Below are 12,075 nucleotides of genomic sequence, written 5' to 3' on the forward strand. Positions count from 1 at the left end.
GAGGGGGAGGAGGGGGGAGAACGAGAGGCAATAGTCGCCTCCTGCTGGTGGAAGGAGGTAGCGCACCGTCCTCCTAGGGTTAATGCCAGCCAGAGACTTCACAGCATGTGAAGGTATCCCCTCACACCCCAGCCTTGTCCATGCCACAAGAGCCCAGGGACTTCACAGAAGTCGTCCTCCATGTCCACCTCCTTCCATATGGAACAGAAAGCCATGATGTTTTTAAGCAGAGCCAGGGAAACCCAAACCCCTTCTCCCTCTGGTGTTTTGAGAACTATAAAGGAGGTGAAGGGGACAAAAAAAAATCAACAAATGGGATGGTATAAAACTAGAAAACTTCTTCACAGCAAAGGAAACAATCGAGAGTGTGAAGAGAGAGCTTACAAAATGGGAGAAAATCTTTGCCACCTGCACCTTAGAGCATTAATGTCCAGGATATATAAAGAACTCAAAAAACCTAACACCAAAAAAACAAATAACCAAATCAATAAGTGGGCTAAGGAACTGAACAGACTTCACAGAAAAAGAAATACAAGCAATCATCAAATATATGAAAAATGTTCAACATCTCTAGCAATTAGAGAAATGCAAATCAAAACTACACTGAGATTTTATCTCACTACCATCAGAATGGCAATTATCAAGAATACAAATAACAATAAATGTTGGCAAGTTTGTGAGGATAAAGGTACACTCATACTTTGCTGGTAGGACTGAAAATTGGTACAACTACTCTGGAAAGCAGTATGGAGATTCCTCAGAAAACTTGGATTGGAACCACCATTTGATCCAGTTATCCCACTCCTTGGCATATACCCAAAGAACTTAAAATCAGCATACTACAGTGATACAGGCACATCAATGTTTACAGCAGCTCAATTCACAATAATCAAGCTATGGAACCAACCTAGATGCCCTTCAACAGATTAATAAATGAAGAAACTGTGGTATATATACACAATGGAATATTACTCAGCCATAAAAAAGAATAAAATTATGGCATTTAGCAGTAAATGGATGGAACTGGATACTATTATGCTAAGTGAAAGAAGCCAGTCCCAAAAAAAAAAAAACAACAGCCAAATGTTCTGTCTGTATATGGATACTAACACACAATAAGAGCGGGAAGAGAAAAAATAGAAGGTCATTCAATTAAGGAAAGGGTAATGAAGGGAAGGGAGGGGGATGAGAATACGAAAGACGGTAGAATGAATCAAACATAACTTTCCTATGTTCATATTGACTACATCACCAGTGTAATTCCATATCATGTACAACCACAAGAATGGGAAGTTATACTCTATGTATGTATACATGTATGTATATATGTATGTATGTCAAAATACACTCTATTGTCATGTATATGTATATCTAAAAAGAACAATGCAAATTTTAAAAAATAATAATGGGAAGAGCCAGGTGCAGTGGCATATGCCTGTAATCCCAGCAGCTCAGAAGGCTAAGGCAAGAGGATCACGAGTTCAAAGCTGGCCTCAGTAAAAGTGAGATGCTAAGCAACTCAGTGAGACTCTGTCTCTAAATAAAATAAGGCATCTTTAATTGTCATGTTATTTCTTTAATTTTAAAAACAGTACATGTAATCCATGGATATTTAGAAAATATGACTGTCTATGTAATAAGTACCCTAAAATTTAACAACTTAAACACAGTTTCTGAGTCAGGAATCTGAGAGTGGCCTAGCTGGGATGTTTTGGCTCCATGGATTCATAAAGTAGTGGTCAAGATGTGGGACAGAACACCCTGGTCTGGAACACCCTCTGCAAAGATGGTTCATTCACATGGCTGTTGGTCGGAGGCCTCAGTTCCTCACTGACTGTTGGCAGATCTAAGTTGCTTTCCACAGAACTTCTTATTCCCTCCAGAGTTAGTGATCCAAGAGAATGTGGTATAAGCTACAATTCCTTTTATGTTCTACCATCAGAAGTGACATCCTATCCCTTCTGCCATATTCCTTTGACTCACTTTCTATCCTTGATGCTGTGTGGCAATGATAGAAAAAAAGAATGAATGCCAGAAGGTGGGAATGATTGGGCTATCTGGCGAGGTAGCCACTGTGGGAGGCCATCCTCGCAAGTGATTCGAGTTACCTCCCTGGCTGGGCACATCCTGTGTCCAGAGATTTCCCCACCCTTCTCAGGTCTGAGGTCTTCTCCATGCAGAGGCAGGTCTGGCCACTACCCCAAAGACCCAATCATCACCCCTGACCTTGGGAATGCTGCCCGCCTTAATCTTCATTGGATGGTATTTTCCCCAGAATTTTTTGTTCCCCAATAAAAGTCCACTCCCTGACGTGTTCTCTTTCTCTCTCTCTCTCTCTCTCTCTCTCTCTCTCTCTCTCCCTCCCTCCCTCTCCCTCTCTCTCTCTCACCTCTTCAGTAAACCTTGCTACCACAATAGGTGGCTGGAGGCTGGAGCTAGGAGGATCCATCCTAGAGCTGGTTTAAAAGTAATTAGAGTCTTGTCTCTTTAATTTAAAACTCCCTAGAGGTTTCTCACCACTTGAACCTTCATTCATGAAGCCAGTGCTGGTTGCGGGCTAACAGCCACCACATATACAGAAGGATATAAAAATTACTCATATGTCTGCCATCCAATCATAATGGATCTTGCCAGTTCTTTTTTCTCCCTCCTATTATAGCAGATCACAAATATTTTTCATGTTATGAAATAACATTTTACATATGATGTTTCTATGTTTGCTTTGTACTCCATGTGTGGGGATGCCAATCTGCTAACATTATTTCATGATTAGCTTGAGTATTTGATGATTATTAATTGTTTCTCATAGTCTTTTGCCATAAACTTTGAGTGCTCTATTTACCTAAAATAAGTTCCTAGAAATGTTATGCCTATGTCAAGGCATGTACACATGATGCCAAAATATTCTCCAGAAAATGTGGACCAGATTTATGCTCCCACTGACAGAGCAAAAAGGTACCAAATTTTTACTTTTTTAAATTTCTTTAATTATGATACAGCACCAAGGTACACCTTGACATAATTCCAAAAACATGGGAATGAACTGCTCTGATTCAGTCCCCAGCAGCTCCTCCTGTGCCTCTCCCCTCCTTCAACTCCACCAATCTTCAATTCATTTACAGTTTGCTTTTGCTTTTTCTAACTAGGTTCCTGTGGATACACCAAATGCCATGACCCACAGTGCACATCCATGCGTGCACAAACAAAATTTCAGTCAGATTCACTCCAGTGTTCTTCCTTTTCCCAGTCCCTTCGTCCTCCTGTGTCCCTTTCATCAAACTCTACTGATCTTTCCTCTATTTTTATGAAATTCCCTCTCCTCTCTTTTTTCACCCCTTGGGAGATCTTTTCTACCCACTCTTAAAAATAGGAGATTAATATTCAGAATATATAAAGAACTCAAAAGACTTATCACCATCACCAAAAAAAATAATAAAACCCAATTAAAAAATGGGCAGAAGAACTAAACAGACACTTATCAAAAGAAGAAATACAAATGGCCAACAAATATATTAAAAATATATTCAACATCTCTAGCAACCAGGGAAATGCAAATCAAAACTACATTGAGATTTCATCTCACTTCAGTCAGAATGGCAATTATCAAGAATACAAGCAATAATAAGTGTTGGCGGGGATGTGGGGGAAAGGTACACTCATACATGGCTGGTGGGACTGCAAATTAGTATAACCACTCTGGAAAGCAGTAAGGAAATTCCTCAAAACTCTAGGAATGGAAACACCATATGACCCAGCTATTCCACTTCAGTATTTTATAGGAATACAGCCACATCAGTATTTATAGCAACACATTCACAATAACCAAGTTATGGAACTAGCCCAGGTACCCATCAATGGACAAATGGATACAGACAATGTAGCATATATACCCAATGCAGTTTTACTCAGTCACAAAGAAGAATGAAGTTATGGCATTTGCTGGCAAATGGATTGAACTGGGCCTGGCTAAATGAAATAAGCCAGACCTAGAAAGTCCAGGTTTGAATGTTTTCTCACATATGCAGAAACTAGAACAAAAGGAGGGGAAGAGGGAGGAGATTCCATGAATCTTCACTGAGAAATCAGTGAAGTAGAGGAAGGGGATGGATGGGGAGGTGGAATGAGAAAAGAGAAGAATGGAACGAAACTAACCAAATTATCCTATGTACATACGTAAATATGCTGCAATGAATTTCATCTTTAAGTATATCTATAATGAACTAATTTTTTTTAAAAAAACTATAAATAAATAGAACAAAGACTAGAAAAATAGAGGAAATTGAACAGGGGGAGAAAGGAGGAAAAGGAGAATCACAGGGGATGGAATCAGAACAAATTATATTTCATCCTTGTATAATTATGTCAAAATGAATCCCAATATTATATATAACTATAATGCACTAAAAAAATGTTTAAAAATCAGTTTTTCCTTTCTGGCCCTTTTGGCTGCACTATCAGTGGCTTAATTTCTCTTGGCCACATAATTATCAACCTTCTGATGTCAAGGTCAGTGTATTTGATTGCCACTTATTTTGGCTCAGATAGTCTGTATTAGCATCAGAATTTCAAGGGCATGTTTAATGTCTTTGTTTTCAGCAGTGAGGTGTCATCTTTCTTTCCAGATAGTTCCATATGCATGTACCATCATTAAAGCATATGTTGAGTCAATATAAATGTTTACCTTCTTTCTTTTGGACAATCTGAGGGCTCTTGTCAGAGCAATTAGTTTAGCTTTCTGGGCTGATGTTTTCAGCAGAAAAGCTTCTGTTTCTAACACCTATTGTTCTGTGACCATAGCTATCCAGCTACCTGCTGACCATTGCCCATGAAATTTCTCCCATTGGTAAAGAGGTCCCAGTCCAGCTCAGTGATAGTTTGATCTCGCAAATCCAACCTGCTAGCATCTATCTACAAGATCTCTGAGTCATGTTGTATTGGTTCATTATCATTTGCTAGCAACCGGGTTGCTGGGTTTAAGATGGAACTAGGTGTTGAGATGGGAGGCATTGTTTTTGTACTGGTTGACATTTGAATTTCCTGATAGGATGGCCTGGTAGCTCTCCATCCTCCCAGCAGTCAGCCATTAGTCATCCTTTTGCTGTATGGTCAAGCTATTTTGACAAATAGGCTGTTAGTCACAGTATGTCTCCCAATGTCCATAAAAGAGTTCTGTGAGCTGTACTTTATCTAAATTCCTTTTGTAAATCAGGCACCTAGGGCAGAGATTGTAATGAGACTTTGTTTTAACTTCTCAAAGGTAGTTTGATATTCTGGGGTCCAAGTGAAAGATTTAATTCCTGCTCTTTTTAAGGTCTTATATGGGGGTTAACTATTAGGTACCCAAATATGGCAAAATCTTGACATTCTCGGGAACCCATATAACTGTCTCTGGTTCCTGGATTCTCTAAGGTTCAAGATAGTCTGCTTTGGAATGGGAGAAAATCTTCAACACACACGCCTCAGATACAGCACTGATATCCAGGATATATAAAGAACTTAAAAAACCTAACACCAAAAAAAAAAAAAAACAAATAGCCAAATCAATAAATGGACTAAGGAACTGAACACTTCACAGTAGAAGAAATAGAATCAATCAACAAATGTATGAAAAAATGTTCATCATCTCTAACAATCAGAGAAATGCCAATCAAAACTCACTGATATTTTATCTCACTCCAATCAGAATGGCAATTATCAAGAATACAAGCAATAATAAGTGTTGGTGAGGATGTAGGGGAAAAGGTACACTCATACATGGCTGGTGGGACTGCAAATTGGTACAACCACTCTGGAAAGCAGTATGGAGATTCCTCAGAAAACTTGGAATGGAACCACCATTTGACCCAGCTATCCCACTCCTCAGTTTATATCCAAAGGACTTAAAATCAGCATACTATACTGACACAGCCACATCAAGGTTTATAACAGCTCAATTCACAGTAGCTTAAGTGTGGAACCAACCTATATATCTAGATTCCCTTCAACAGATGAATGGATAAAGAAACTATGGTTACACAATGAAATATTATTCAGCCTTAAAGAAGAATGAAATTATGGCATTTTCAGGTAAATGGATGGAGTTAGAGAATACCATGATAAATGAAGTAAGCCAATTCCAAAAAACCAAAGGCCAAATGTTTTCTGATATGTGAATGCTGATCCATGAGAGGATGGAAAGCGGGGACAAAGAAAAATGAAGGAACTTTGGTTTGGGAAGAGGGGAATGAAGGGAAGGGAGATCGATGGGAGTGGGAAAGATGGTGGAATGAGATAGACATTATTACCCTATGTACATGTATGATTACACGGATGGTGTGACTTTACATCATGTATAAGCAGAGAAATGAAAAGTTGCTCCATTTATATACAATGAGTCAAAATGTATTCTGCTGTCATGTATAACTAAACTGGAACAAATAAATAAAAATAGGCTGCTTTGGATATGACATCAAACTTTGGGTTTGTTGGCTAATCTGGAATCCCAGATAGGTGACTTATTTACAAAACTTAGCCTTTTTAATGGACACCTAATATCCACATGAGGCAGGGTGGTTTAGTACAGCAATAGTGATTGAAATGCAGTGTTCATAGTCAAGGCAGGCCATAAGTAGATTATCCACATATTCCAAAAGAATTTCTGGATCTATCTGTAACCTTCACCGGTCTTTTGCTAGACTCTCATTAAACAGAGTTAAGTGAGGTTTTTAAGTCCCTGATGTAAAACTGTCCAATAAACTGGGTGGTTAATTTGGTGGTACTGAGGTCCTATCTTTCAAAAGAAAACAGTAATTGGGAATTTCTTTCCAGTGGGATGCAAAAGAATACATCCTTTAAATCTGGCATTATTAAACGAGCCATGGTTACCTGACACTGTAGTCAGCAGGTTATAAGGATTTGGTACTATGGGTTTATTATGGTTTAAATGTGGGATGTCCTCCAAAATCTAATGTGTGAGACAATTCAAGAAGATTTGGAGGTAAAATGACTGGGTTATGAAAGCTTTAACCCAATCTGTGAATTAGTCCTGTGATAGGGATTAACTGGTAACTGTAGGCAGGTAGGGTGTGACTAGAGGAGGTGGGTCCCTGGGGGCATGCCTTTGGGGTTTTTATTTTGTTCTTGTTGAACACAGGGAGCTCTCACTCTCTCTCCCTCACTCTCTCCTTCCTGGTGCCAGTTCCCACCTGCTTTCTTCCTCCACACTATTCCATCATGATGAGCTGGTTCATCTCACGACCTGAGGAATGGAGCCAGCTATCTATAGACTGAGACCTCTGAAACCATAACCCTGAAATAAACTTTTCCTCCACTAATTGTTCTTGTCAGGTCTTTTGGTCACAGTAACAAAACTTCTGACTAAAACAGAGCTAAATATACTAAACAACATTATGTATAGCTCTCAGGCTTTGAACAAATCATTACGCATAATGTGATGGGGTTATTTTGTTGTTGGAGGTATATGTCATTGTTGTTGGAGGTGGGGGGGGGGTGTGCACGTGCATGTGTATTTTACACAGGCAGGATTGGAATACTGTAGGGGAACTGGTAAAGCTAACTCAATCTGTTTTTTAAAAATGTATCCAAAAGACGCTGGATCACTAGCGATGCCTCTATTTTAAGGTAAGGGAGGCATATTGTTTCTTCTTGGGACAAGTTACCTCCTCCTTAAGCAAAAGTCTGGCTGGGAAAACCTGATCATTCTTTCCAGGGTCCCTTAGCCCACACAGCCTTACTCACTTTTTAGCAGACCTCTAGCAGAACAGGCTCAGCTTCCTTTTCCTGGGTGGCAAGTGAAAGCTGGAATCAGAGCATGTTTTCTGGTGGCACTTGCAACAAGAGTTGTTACCTTTGAGATAGGGCAAAGGATAGGTAGCTAATTATCAAAGAAAAAGAAATGGTAGATAGCACCTCCCATCACCCCTCACCAGGATGCTAACAGCTTCCAGGGAAAGAATGGTACTTTCCAACACAAGCAATCACACCCTGTAGCAATCACACACTTCCTGTCTTTTGGTCACCTTTTGGTCACACAGGCACAATGGGAGGAGGGGGCAAGAGATGAAAGAAAACCTAAAATCTATAAAGGAACAAGACACCCCCATTCCCTCAGGCACCAGCTCTGGACCCCCTTCTCTCCACAGAACTAACTCTCTCTCTCTCTCTCTCTCTCTCTCTCTCTCCCCTCTTGCCCTCACCACCCCACCCTCTCTCTTATGTTTCTTTTCTTTTTTTATTCATTTATTAACTTTATTCAACATGGATTTACCATGCATTTAATATACAGTGGGTACAAAGTAGATTCTAAAAACACTTTGATCAAAATTGCACATATTCTGTCTTCTCAGGAAGCCTGTGGACCAGTAGGGAGTATGTACTCAGAATATTCACACAAATGAAAACTTCATTGTTGTATGTAACATGAAGGAGGTAGACAGTGTTATAGAGTGTATAATTGAAGGCTTTGTCCAATGAAGGAGTTTTGGGGAGGTTTCCTAAAGAATTAATGGTTAAAGTATGACTTGCTGGAGAAAGTCAGGCCCTCTTATCCCCTCTGAGCCTGCTCACCACAGCTCCAGGCCTACCTCCACAGGAAGATCTCTTCTGTTTCTTAAATAAACTTTGCTTTCTGCTCTTGCCTTAGCATTTTTTGGGATGTTTAATCTTCAACACCTGGGGAACAAGGAACTTATCCTGATTTTCAAAACTGGTATCACTTTTGCAGGGAGAACATTATCTGACTATCTAATATACGTAGCAAATCTCTTCCCAGGAGAGGGATTGGACAATATGACATATAAAGTTAATCATCTTTCTTCTCCCAGTTTGCATTCAAGGGTTTGGAGCCTGACTTATCACTCTTCTCGTTATCACAATGCATCAACTTTACATGAGTTATTCATTTTCAATTATACCAACAGACTCTCTTACCTTTTTTTCTCAGTAGGCATATTGATTTTCAATGGAAGGAGCCCTTTCCATTCTTTTCTTTAGGCTTCCTTGAAGATCCAAGTTTGTTGGAGTTGGCTTTAGTTTTTGTTCCTCCCAGGCACTGCACACCTGAAAAGCAATATCAACTAGCTGCAAGGGGTTTATGTCAATTGCCCCGTTTGCCCACTGAAGTTTTTTTGTATGTCTGGGGCTCCCTGTCCAGTTAAGGTCACACTGACCATACAGAGATTCTTAGGAAAGTCTCTGTTCAGAAACCAACAGGACAAAAAGGCAGGTGTGCCTGCATACATGGGGACTCCAGGAGGCCCTTTCCCACTGCTCAACTCTGTAGACAACACTCAGGGCTCTACCCAGAAGTTTTTTCTGACAGGCAAAAACTCAGCAGCTCAGAGGAGCAGACACAAGACAGAGGAGCAAGTATGGGAGGACTTGCCTCTCACTGTCATGGGGAGCTGCCTCAGAAAACACTCTAAGTCCGAATTCAAACAAAAGAGAGCTTTATTTATGTGGCCAGGGTCTGTCACCCACCCACAGAGACTGATTCTTTGTGGGAGAACAGCAATTTCCTGGCCTGTGTCTTGGGAATTTAAGGATGAAAACAACAATTCAGGGGCTTTTCTCAACATCATGTAAGCAAGCCAGTTACAGAAGCTTAAAAAAAAAAAAAAAACAGCTTAACCACATCTCAAGTCCGAAAAAAATGTTAGACCATCGTATCCTGAGTTTCAGCTGAGCCAGGAAATAATCTATTTCAAAGTCATGTAGAACCATAAAAGTACTCAAACCCAGGACATAGCTCACCATGACCACCACCATATCCTGAGTTGGGCACATTCTATGGGATACAAAGTACAGAAAAACAATTTTTTATAAGAAGACAGCTTTCGTTTCTGTTTCTCAGAAATGGATCATGTAACAGTTTTTTATAGAAAGAATAGCAAAATGGAGTCTTAAGCCCGTCTATGACAGTTCTTGCTTTATAATTGTCTTATCTTATCAAAATCTTATATCTATAATCTATGTTTTACCAATCAATAACCTATAACTTACACTCTTACTGATTTTATAGATTAGTTTACACCACAACATCACCATTACCCTGGCCCCTGGTTACACTCAGGGCCAGGGGGGCTTCATCCCAGATGCTGAGGCCAGACAGGTGACTATCTCTATGCAGGCATGGCCTCTGCTGCTGGTTGTATAGCTGCAGCTTAGCCTAAGAAGTCCTGGACCTTCAGCTTTTGTTGAGCCAGGCCTTAGGATTCTACAGTTACTCAGCTTATTTTTGTAACATCTGATTTTTCCAGAGCTGAAGAGGTTGCAGATTTTTTTCTCTACTCTAACTCTGTTTTTGAGCCATACCTGAGTCCCCCAACACAAACACACACACACACACACACACACACACACACACACACACTTATGCAGTCATTTAGCCTGACAGTCCTCCTGTGCAGTTTTTCATCCTGTCAGTCTCCCCATGCATTTAGGTTGATAGAATACTGTCATAGCAAGAATTATTCTGCCCCCATAATGGGTGTTCCCTTGGCCAAATGGGGTGTTCTATCACATCTTAAAAGAAGAGACCATTCCTCTTCCCAGGTCATAATATAGTGGTGCTGACACCCACTACCACATCCTTTTTGGCTGGCAGCCCCCACCCACCATGGATAAGGACGTTGGAAGGCAGGGCAGAGGCCAAGTCCCCTTTGCCCATTCCTCTATAGCCCAGGAGCTTTTCTAGAATTTTTCTTCCTCACCAGGGATGGTGTTCCTGATCCACAGAAGGATGGTCTGTGATTGCCTGGGGCTGGGTTGAGAAGCAGTGCCAGGCCTGCCAGCCTGGGTTGAAAGGGATTTAACTTTTTCTTCTTGTGCCCTTCTATCCTTGCACACAAGAGAAAGTGCCCTTTCTTTCACCATCAATTTAGTTCCTAACTGTTTGTATTCCCTATAATGCAACTTCAGAAATACCTGCACATATATAATATAAACTCGTTCCTCTTAAACTTGTTCCTCTGGCAAGCCAATTCCAACTGCAAGGCTGTATAATAATTCAGAATAACATTCAATGGCTAGACATCTTTACATTTTTATCTAATCATAGTCTTAGACACACACGTGACCCTTTCAGTTATGATTTTTCCCAAGAGACTACCAGTGTGATCAATGCAGCATTGCCAATGTCTTAAAGGGCCAGTGACAGATAAAAACAAAAAGCAGACAGACAACAAGAGGGAAATCCCTAAAACCAGGACTAACAGATAGAAACTTTTAAAACAGGAGGACTCCAAGATGGCCGCGAATAGAGTGCATCACACCCCGTGTACCACGTCACTGCGCAGGTGAATAACGAGTTAGAACGACAAAAATCTATCTTGTTAGGAATTTACAGCAAAATTGGGGTACACCGAAACCTAGAGGAAGGATTTCCAGCACCGAGGTCCGGTAATTGAGTCTCAAACACTAACCAACTGTGCGACCGGAGATCCAGGCTGACTGATCCACGCGGCCCGCCCTGCGGCTACAGACGGCGGGGTGCCGCCGAGAAGTGACCAGCAAGCAGAGAGAAACATTGCTAAGGATTCTGTGGAATCCTGCCGGCTGCGCCCTCACTGAGCCCCGGGCTGAGTTCGGGATTACAGACGGGGAAGGAAGCGGTCCAGTTCTATCCCCCACAACAGAAACTCCACCAACGAAGCCACCGGCCACCATCTTGGAGAGCTGACGTAACCACCATCAGTCTCCGACAGATTGCAACAATAAAACAGGTGTGTGTTACTCAGCCGATCTCCCATACAGCGGGGAATTCGCATAAAATCTCTCCTAGACTTTCCGGGGGAGGGATTATCAGAACGAGCCTGCATAAAGACATGGGGGAAAGCTAGAGACACCTGACCTCCAACTCCCCCTCCCATCAGCGGCAAAAACAAAACCTGTCTTGCCAGCACTGGGGAGGGGCAAGCGGAAAAAATCAAAACAATAGAGTGCCTGGGTTCCAATAGCCACCCTCCACACCCAGCAAACAGCAGGCCCAGAGTACAGTTTGAACTGCCGAGGGGCATCACTCAGGGGAAGACTGGTCTAGCAGAAGAAACCAGGACTAGCCGGAGAAACCAGGGGACT

General features: G+C 41.2%; 1 protein-coding gene across 2 annotated transcripts in view; it reads right to left on the reverse strand.

Annotated features, from left to right (window-relative positions):
- LOC107159939 (C-type lectin domain family 4 member A-like) overlaps nt 1-12,075 on the reverse strand; it is a 68,099-nt gene that overhangs the window by 29,443 nt on the left and 26,581 nt on the right. Inside the window, exons 4-6 of one of the 2 annotated variants that reach the window (XM_048787837.1) lie at nt 8,929-9,057; nt 8,583-8,670; nt 7,738-7,846 (exon numbers count right to left, since the gene is read on the reverse strand). The gene's annotated coding sequence lies outside the window, so the exon portion shown is untranslated. The remainder of the gene's footprint in view (nt 1-7,737; nt 7,847-8,582; nt 8,671-8,928; nt 9,058-12,075) is intronic. The other variant, XM_048787838.1, reaches the window with a different exon arrangement.

Source organism: Marmota marmota, unplaced genomic scaffold, assembly GCF_001458135.2.
Source record: "Marmota marmota marmota unplaced genomic scaffold, marMar, whole genome shotgun sequence".
NCBI classification, from domain to species: domain Eukaryota; kingdom Metazoa; phylum Chordata; class Mammalia; order Rodentia; family Sciuridae; genus Marmota; species Marmota marmota.